Genomic DNA, 8,661 nt, shown 5'->3' on the forward strand with positions numbered 1-8,661 from the left:
GCTACGCATTGGGTAAAATTTTTTGCTCCTTCATCCAGATTTATGCCAAATTGCCTCCAACTGCTTGCAAGTAGGTTCTTTATGTTTTCTCAGTGAATTTTAGACATGATTATGGTGTTTTGAAGTGGAGAAACAAGTGTGAAATATAAAACCCTATGTTTATTTCCAAATTCACTTCTTAGGGTTTGAAACAAATATTAGGGACTGTGTGGGTTAATATATGCGTATGTCATCTATTTTCAGTGGTGTCCATGCTCATTGTTAACCTTAGCCTCACACTCTCTTTTTTCCATTACATCCCTGCTGTCATTGTTATGGCCATTGTCATTTCCACCTCTTTTCTACACACTTGTCAAATTCCTTCATAATCAAAGCAATGACCGTTTTTTCATGCAAACTCATTTGACAAAACTATTCTCATTGTGGCTTTCCTATGATACTTTGATACACATGTGACATATTTGGAAATTGCGCCAAACTCTCATTCTTCATTTCATTGAAAGCCAAACAGACTTTGAAACACCATGAAGGCGGATAGACAGCGACTCTACAACAAAATTGCATGCACCAGGAGGGCACTAAAATGTCGAAAAGGGAGGATAGACTCCGAATCTTGGCCGAAGCCTCTTTGGCTGAGCATGTCACTTGATGAGGCACCTTCAGCCCAAATTTCAAAGAATTTGGAGAAAATTTTGTTATTTTGAAATTTTTGGCTTGCAAAACAGGTTTTTTGGCTCAACGCGTAGCGCGCCGCGCGCTACCCATAAGATTGGGAGGTCCAAATCACGAAAGGTTTGCATTTTTGGATTTTTCATGATGAAATACACCTGCTCAGCTACTGCCAAGGCATTTCATCAAGGTTTGGGTCCCCAAAAGGTCAAAAAACATGCAAAAAATGACCTCACTGCCCCTTTTTGGACACACAGGAAGCAGCCTTGGGAGAATGCACTTTTGGAGGGGCAAATGGACATAAAATTGGAAAATTCCACTTGGGTTGGAAAGTAGACATCTAGGGCTTTCCAAAAAGCCAACCTGAGCTCAATTTGGATGCCGGGAAGTGCCCCAAAAGCAGGTGGAAAGGCGCGCTACGCATAGGGCTCAGGCGCGCTACGCATCAGGATTTTTTGCAAAGTTTTCATCTTCAGCTCAGGAAACGAAGCCAGTTTGACCAGTTTTGACTTGTGATGGGATTTTTCACCCTCCTTGATGTAATTAATGGAACTTTATGTTGACTTGACACTTATTTACCTATTCTAGATGATTCATTCATAAAATAGCAAAAATTTAATGAATGAATTGGTTTCCTAGCTTATAGAGGCAAGTTGTTTTGACTGCCTAGATTGTAGTGCTTTGTTTAGAATTGGTTGAAACAGCTCCTAGGATGATGAGCTCGACCCCTAGAGGCTAGGGAATGGGTTGGCATGGTCTATATTATGTATTTTCCAAATCATTTTCATGGTTGGAGAGGTTGGACTCTTTGGGAAGAGGCTTTGAGACTTTATTGTACATTTTACTTCAACATTTTGGCAAAGGGAAGACCAGGGATTTGCAGCACTATTTGGAATTCTTGTGGCTTTATGTCTTGATGGTGTGCTTCTTTCAGTACTTGTAAGTTTGTTATGTGTATCATTTTCCCTCTCTCATCTTCTGCAATTGAACAAATGAAGTGTTAAGGTAGAATCCATAAATTTGCTATGCTCTGCCTTTAAATTTGTTTAATTTTCCATGTTTTCTTCAGTTTAAGGAGAACCCTTGCGCTTGCTTGCTCTCCTTAGCTCCTCACCTGTCTGATCTATTCACCTCATCACTTTAAAAGCATCAAAACAATCGCCTATCTTGCCCCAAGTAGACCTCTGCAAAAGCTGTGCCTCATCCCCGCACCCAAAATTGCCTTTCCGTTGAATTCAAGAAAACTTCAAAAAATAAATTCCATAATCCTTGTACTTCATACCTAGCCTAAAATTAGTCATAAATTCAGTCATCTCGAGCCTTTTTTATTACCTTTTGCCGAGATTGATCGGAGAGAGCCCTCTCCTGTCCTCGTAGGGCTAGCTACGAGGCTGAGCGTGGTTTGATGTGGCCTCGAGTTTTGCCTTCCTCAGCCTGAGGCAAATTCGAACGCTAACAGTTTATATGTACTGTTTTTTTTCAAATTGTGTAATAAATTTTTGTCTAATCTGTCAGGTAACCACATTACCTGTGAATCTTGTTAGCATTGAACAGCCGAGAATAATACACAATAGTGTTATAGTGTTGGAATTCTTAGCGATTCTACTGTGTTAATGACTAAGTGTTTATTACAAACATTGCAATTCTTCAACAAAATGTCAAGAATGTTAGTGCAGTAAAGGTGTTTTCACATCCACTACTTCAGAAGTAGTTCTACTGTGTTAATGACTAAGTGTTTACTACAAACATTGCAATTTTTCAACAAAATGACAAGAATGTTAGTGTAGTAAAGGTGTTTTCACATCCACTACTTCAGAAGCAGGAGGTGGGTGCTGATTTTCTTCTCCTTCTGTTGCTATGGCTATATCTGCTTCTTCGTCAGAAGATATTTTGATCTGGGTAGCATCGTCTTGGCTTTTGCCCCACAGAAAAAGGTAGAGACCAATGAATATAAGAATCACGCCCATCAAACTGTTCCAGTGCAGGAAAATCAAGCATTTTAGTTAATTAATTTTGTAAATCTGTAGGCAGAATGACAGACACCTTCCCAGACGTAGCGTGTCTCCCAGAACTATAGATGATAAAATTGTTGAGCACACGGTAGACACTGGGCTGAATACTGTAACGAATACTGGCCCTTGTTTCTGCAAACACCATAACTGTAATGGAAATGCCATTGCATTGAATATGATTCCCTGCCAAATTGAATTAATCTTCCACAAATCAGCTTAACCACCTAACAAAAATTTAAGTTATTCATGGCTGGGAAAATTGAGGAAGAACATCATTCATGTATGTAGACTTATTGCAACGACCACAGTCAAAATCCCAGCCCTATCCAGTATCCATGATGTTGGAATGATGCCTCTGTCAAGAATGGCTATTAGGAGAGAATTTTGGATGGAGCCTAGAATGGCAGTAATTGATGTAAGGGATAGTGTGGCTGGAAACTTCTTCAATGTCTCAACCTGCACATGAAATTATAATCATACATTTGATTGGGTGGGGAGCCCTGAAACTTCTAAATACAGAAAAGGGTTATAATTAGGTATCAATTTAATATGCAAGGTGGTAGGGAGACCTGCAATATCATGGTAGTGGATAACATTATCACTACTGAGATAAGGTAAATACACCCTCTAATCTGGTTGCATGAATCTCCCTCGTGTAGAATGGTTTCCACTAGGTGTACTGTATTAGTGTTGGAAACTGATGTTGATTGTCCCTACAGAGGCCAGAGTTGGGCTAGAGTAGGACCTTGAAGGAAACTCATAGCCATTGCTCCACCCACACAAATTACAGTTCCCAGAATTTTGGCTCTGCTGCGAATACACATAACGTCTACTTTCTCCATCCTACACATTTGACACTCACATTAGATTCTGGTCATGATAAATCTAAATGATGTAATCAACTCCAAATGGAAGCATCAAATATTTTAGCTTTTATGGCCGGACTCTAGCGATACAATTGTGAGTGAGATTGCCATCTTCGGTTGTTTGAAATATATTATTGATTCCATAAATGGATTAAACACTTGAGACAATCTTGGAACACCTGCATTATGCAGGTTACACAACTCAAATATGTAATTGTAACAAATATCTACCGAATTTTGAGCAAAATTGACCAAAACTTAGAAGAATCAGACTATAGGAACAGGGGAAAATTTCTCAAACTGTGTGCCTACGGTGTTTGAAAAACTGTTTGCTGATATTTTTTGGGAATTTAACATCAAATGTCCCGATTTTTGGACGGAAGAGAGTATGAATCTCCATGCAACATCTGCTTTACAATCAGCCCTACCTTTGTCTAGGAGCTGCAACTGAGAATTGTCTATTCTATCAAAGTCCTCGAGGACTTGCATCTGGCTTCTTATATGCGTAAACAACAGTGCCAACACGGAGAATGTGCTGCCCGGATTTAAATTTTGGTCATCACTTCTCCAACCGCTTAAACTTGCTGCTAGACCACATTTTGACGTTCAACTTGTTTGCAATTTTGCTAGGTTGCAGCATTGAGAATGTCCTATGTGATTGATGAGTAAGGTTGATATTTGCGTCTTGCAGCAGTTTTACTCACAGTTAAGAGGGAATCTCATATATGTCTGTTCTATAACACTGTTAGCTTTTCTCACACTTATTTGTTTTTAGATTGGAGAATTCTTAGAAATTCCTTTGAGACATTGTTCAATAGTGGAGATTAATATGATTCTTTCTTTGTTGTGCCGACTTGGACACTGAGCAAACCAGCCAAAGACTGTTTCCTTTACCTCTTGATCACTCACTCAAAAACATTCCTTTTGTAGTTGACACATTGATGTCCAGGTGTTAACGAATTACACTATGGTTGTAATCCTCTATTCGGATGTGGGGGTTGTTTAAGGAGAGGGCGAGATTGCGTCAAATAACAACCATTATGTGAAGCCTTTTCAGGCTACTAGATCAATCCCTTCTTTTTCAATCCTTTTTCTACTATTTGGATTGGCTTATATTACTTCTGAATTCCAAACCTTTTACCTGTGGATATCCCTTTTTTTCAATCCTCTTTCTATTGATTGGATTGGCTTATATTACTCCTGAATTCAGAACCTTTTACCTGTGGATATGGATCCATAACATCAAACTAAGGTGTTTGACATCACTAGAACCCCATTTTATTTTTTCCTGTACATGTAGATGTAATGATGTAGCACCACCAAGGGGATTGGAACTCAGAACTTTTTACCCATGGATACGGATCCTTAACCAAAACACCAAACCAAGGAGGTGTTTGACAAGTAACCCATGTCATTGGAACATTATTTCTTTTTTCCTGTATATGAAGGTGTAGCAATGCAGGAACACATAGGGTTTTTCTTGAACTTTTAATTGCTCTGACTTCATGAAAGTGTAAAAATGCAGCATCACAGGGTTTTTTTTTTTCCTTCTAACTGTTTTTTCTAATGGAGGCAGATTGTTTCTTGAACTTTTAATTGCTTTGACTTTTTTAGTATGTATAGACCATGAGACAGGTAAAAATGGACCATTTGACATATTTCCAATGTTTTTGAATCATGCTATGTTTGCACATTGTCCATACATCTAGGGACCACTTTCGGAGAATTGGGAAGGATCCTAAAGTGTGGATGTCTTTTTCCCACTTTCAGAGACTAACCGGGAAGGATCCTAATGTGTGGAAGTGTTTTTCCCATTATGAGAAACTTCTGTCTTCCACCTTACGGTGTTGATTGTGAAGGAGGTGTTACTATACTATGTTGGAATTTTACTGTTTGAGAAAGTTTGACTGCAATCTCATGCCTTTCCTATTCGTAATGTTTTGGTGAAACAGTTTATGTAAAGGTCACGCCAAAAAGAAGAATCAGTGAAGAAAGAAGAAGAAGAAGAAACTTCCTCAAAGAGTGGAAGTCCCTTCTTTTTCAATCCTCTTTCTACTGATTGGATTGGCTTATATCACTCCTAAATTCAGAACCTTTTACCTGTGGATATGGATCCATAACATCAAACTAAGGTGTTTGACATCACTAGAACCCCATTTTCTTTTTTCCTGTACATGTAGATGTAATGATGCAGCACCACTGAGGGGATTGGAACTCAGAACTTTTTACCATGGATACGGATCCTTAACCAAAACACCAAACCAAGGAGGTAATTGACAAGTAACCCATGTCATTGGAACATTATTTCTTTTTTCCTGTATATGAAGGTGTTGCAATGCAGGAACACAGAGGGTTTTTCTTGAACTTTTAATTGCTTTGACTTCGTGAAAGTGTAACAATGCAGCATCACAGGGTTTTTTTTTTTTCCTTCTAACTGTTTTTTCTAATGGAGGCAGATTGTTTCTTGAACTTTTAATTGCTTTGACTTTTTTAGTATGTATAGACCATGAGACAGGTAAAGATGGACCATTTGACATATTTTCAATGTTTTTGAATCATGCTATGTTTGCACATTGTCCATACATCTGGGGACCACTTTCAGAGAATTGGGAAGGATCCTAAAGTGTGGATGTCTTTTTCCCACTTTCAAAGACTAACCGGTAAGGATCCTAAAGTGTGGAAGTGTTTTTCCCATTATGAGAAACTTCTGTCTTCCACCTTACGGTGTTGATTGTGAAGGAGGTGTTACTGTACTATGTTGGAATTTTATTGTTTGAGAAAGTTTGACTGCAATCTCATGCCTTTCCTATTCGTAATGTTTTGGTGAAACAGTTTATGCAAAGGTCACGCCAAAAAGAAGAATCAGTGAAGAAAGAAGAAGAAGAAGAAACTTCCTCAAAGAGTGGAAATTGGAAATGGTAGATCTACTTAAGCCTTACATACTATAGTTGTGTCACTCACTTGTGTCACTTACCTGAAATTGTATAGCCTTTTCTTTTGCTTGCTAGATTATAATGGAATGTGAATTTCCTATTTCATATAGGAACTATTTGAATTTCTTATTTTCCCTAATCATATATACATTTATTTAATTAGAAATCACATGTTAGTGTTAGAATTCTATTGTAACTGTTGGATAGAGAAATTAACCCCAAGTTACATTGATTTTCCATTACTCAAACATTCATATATACAAGATTTCATGACCTTTGGTTTTGTCTTCCAAGGTGCTATGTCTCTTCCTATTCTAACTGTTCAGATTTCCCCTATTTTAAATATTTACAAATTACCAAATTCTTAAGGATTAGGTGTCTATCAACCCCCCCTTTAATCAGAAGGGGTGTTCGTAATGATTATGCAGAGAGATGAAGTACAACTTCCAATGGCTCAATCTGCTCTTTAAATCTAGTGGTTTTGGGGATGACCATAAACTGAAAGGCCATTAAATTATTAACTGCCAAAAAGAAATAAATGAGGATGCCAGTATTAGATGACCAAGCTACCTGTTAACCTTACAGTAAATTTGGCACCTCAAGATATTACCAATGACCTTGATATAAATGGCTACCATGTTTTCAATGTTCAGGACTAGAAACTCTCCAACTCTTATTTTGCACATAAATCAGTGTATTATATGATAAATGTGCACAGTGTATTATATGATAAATGATGGAGCCTATCATAAAAGACAATTTGAATGAAAATAAAAGCGTTGCAATGCCCTTTGCTACAGATTCCATGCTCATGACAGGTAGCTTGAGCCATTTCCCTAAATAAATGGCCGCCCAACCAAAATCAAAAACCTCTAAACATGGAGATATTTGTTAACTTCTTCAAGAATAGCCAAAATTATGTCAACTATTCAAAGATTATTGGAGGCCATTAGAACAACCGTCACCATTAATTCTTCAAAAGCCTACACCTGTCATCAAGATTCCTAGCAGTTTCAAATCTTGATATCCGTTGGTCAGAACTGGAAGAAATACATTGAATATATAACCTGATTTCAATAGGTAAAAGAACACGACAGCAAGACTTTCAAAATTCATACATTTCGATATAGCGTGGACATAATTTTCCATTATAACCAAAAGAAAGAATATACAAATGATGAATTTTTTTCTAATCTGATTTGTTTTTTGCACAACAATAAAAATGAGTAGAAAAAAAAAGTCTGACAGTAGTTAACACTATCTTACAAATTTTAGTCAACTAATGTAAAAGAGTGTGATTTTCTTACCCGCTCATACTCCTGTTTTGTTAGAGCCTTCAATGCTTCATAGGCTTCTTGCCGAACAGAGTCTGCATCATTCCATTCATCTTGCAATTGCCTCAAATCAGAGTTCAAGGCACCAAATTTTTTCTCGATGGACTTGATTGCCTCACGAAATGCCCTCTCTTATTGCCTTGCAGCTCTCAACCTCTCTATCATTTGTTCTTTGTTGGACTACACAAAAGCCCATATGAAATATAACAGAGTAAGAAGAGGAAACAATTTTCAAAAGACTAAAGAAGATGTACTAGATGCTCAAAACAGCAAAGAATATTCAATTAAAAGACTTGCGAAGATATATAAGCATGTTACCCGCTTCATCTGTATGGCTGCTTTGATGAAGTCCTTGATTTGGGTTTTCTCATCCAAATGTAGCTGCGCAAGTCGAATTTGAGTTCTAATTTTGTTGTCCAAGTGCATTGGTATTTTCACTAAGCACGGGAGCTTCTTCTTAGTGACCTCTGCTTCAAGCTTTTGCTCATTCTCTGAAACAGGAGTAAATAGACCATTTGGACCAGCAAGAACACCTGTAGATACCAAATCAGAGGCACTAACAACAACACCCTCTTGCATGTTTGGTTGCACTGTGTGATTGTAGCCTCCAGAATTTTTATCTACCACGTCAGAAGACCCACCACTGTTAGACACGTTGTAGTCACTTGACTCTGGATCATATATTTCATCTTTCCCATGATGCACCTCATCAACCTGTTGTCCATCTATGTCTTCAGTGAGAATACCATTATCCTCATTATCAAAACACCCTGATTCAAGCTCATTGTCATCATTTAAATGAAAACAAGGTTCCAGCTCACTGTCCCCATTTGGAAAACAGTCCATT

At 37.8% G+C, this 8,661-nt stretch overlaps 1 pseudogene; it reads right to left on the bottom strand.

Annotated features, from left to right (window-relative positions):
* Nucleotides 1–2,394: 2,394 nt before the first annotated feature.
* On the bottom strand, nt 2,395–4,323 carry LOC149265654 (auxin-induced protein 5NG4-like; annotated as a pseudogene).
* Between the last annotated feature and the right edge of the window lie 4,338 nt (nt 4,324–8,661).

This window comes from Pinus tabuliformis, chromosome 6 (assembly GCF_031772625.1).
Source record: "Pinus tabuliformis cultivar Carrire ecotype Pingquan chromosome 6, CPIR1, whole genome shotgun sequence".
Taxonomy (NCBI): Eukaryota; Viridiplantae; Streptophyta; class Pinopsida; order Pinales; family Pinaceae; genus Pinus; species Pinus tabuliformis.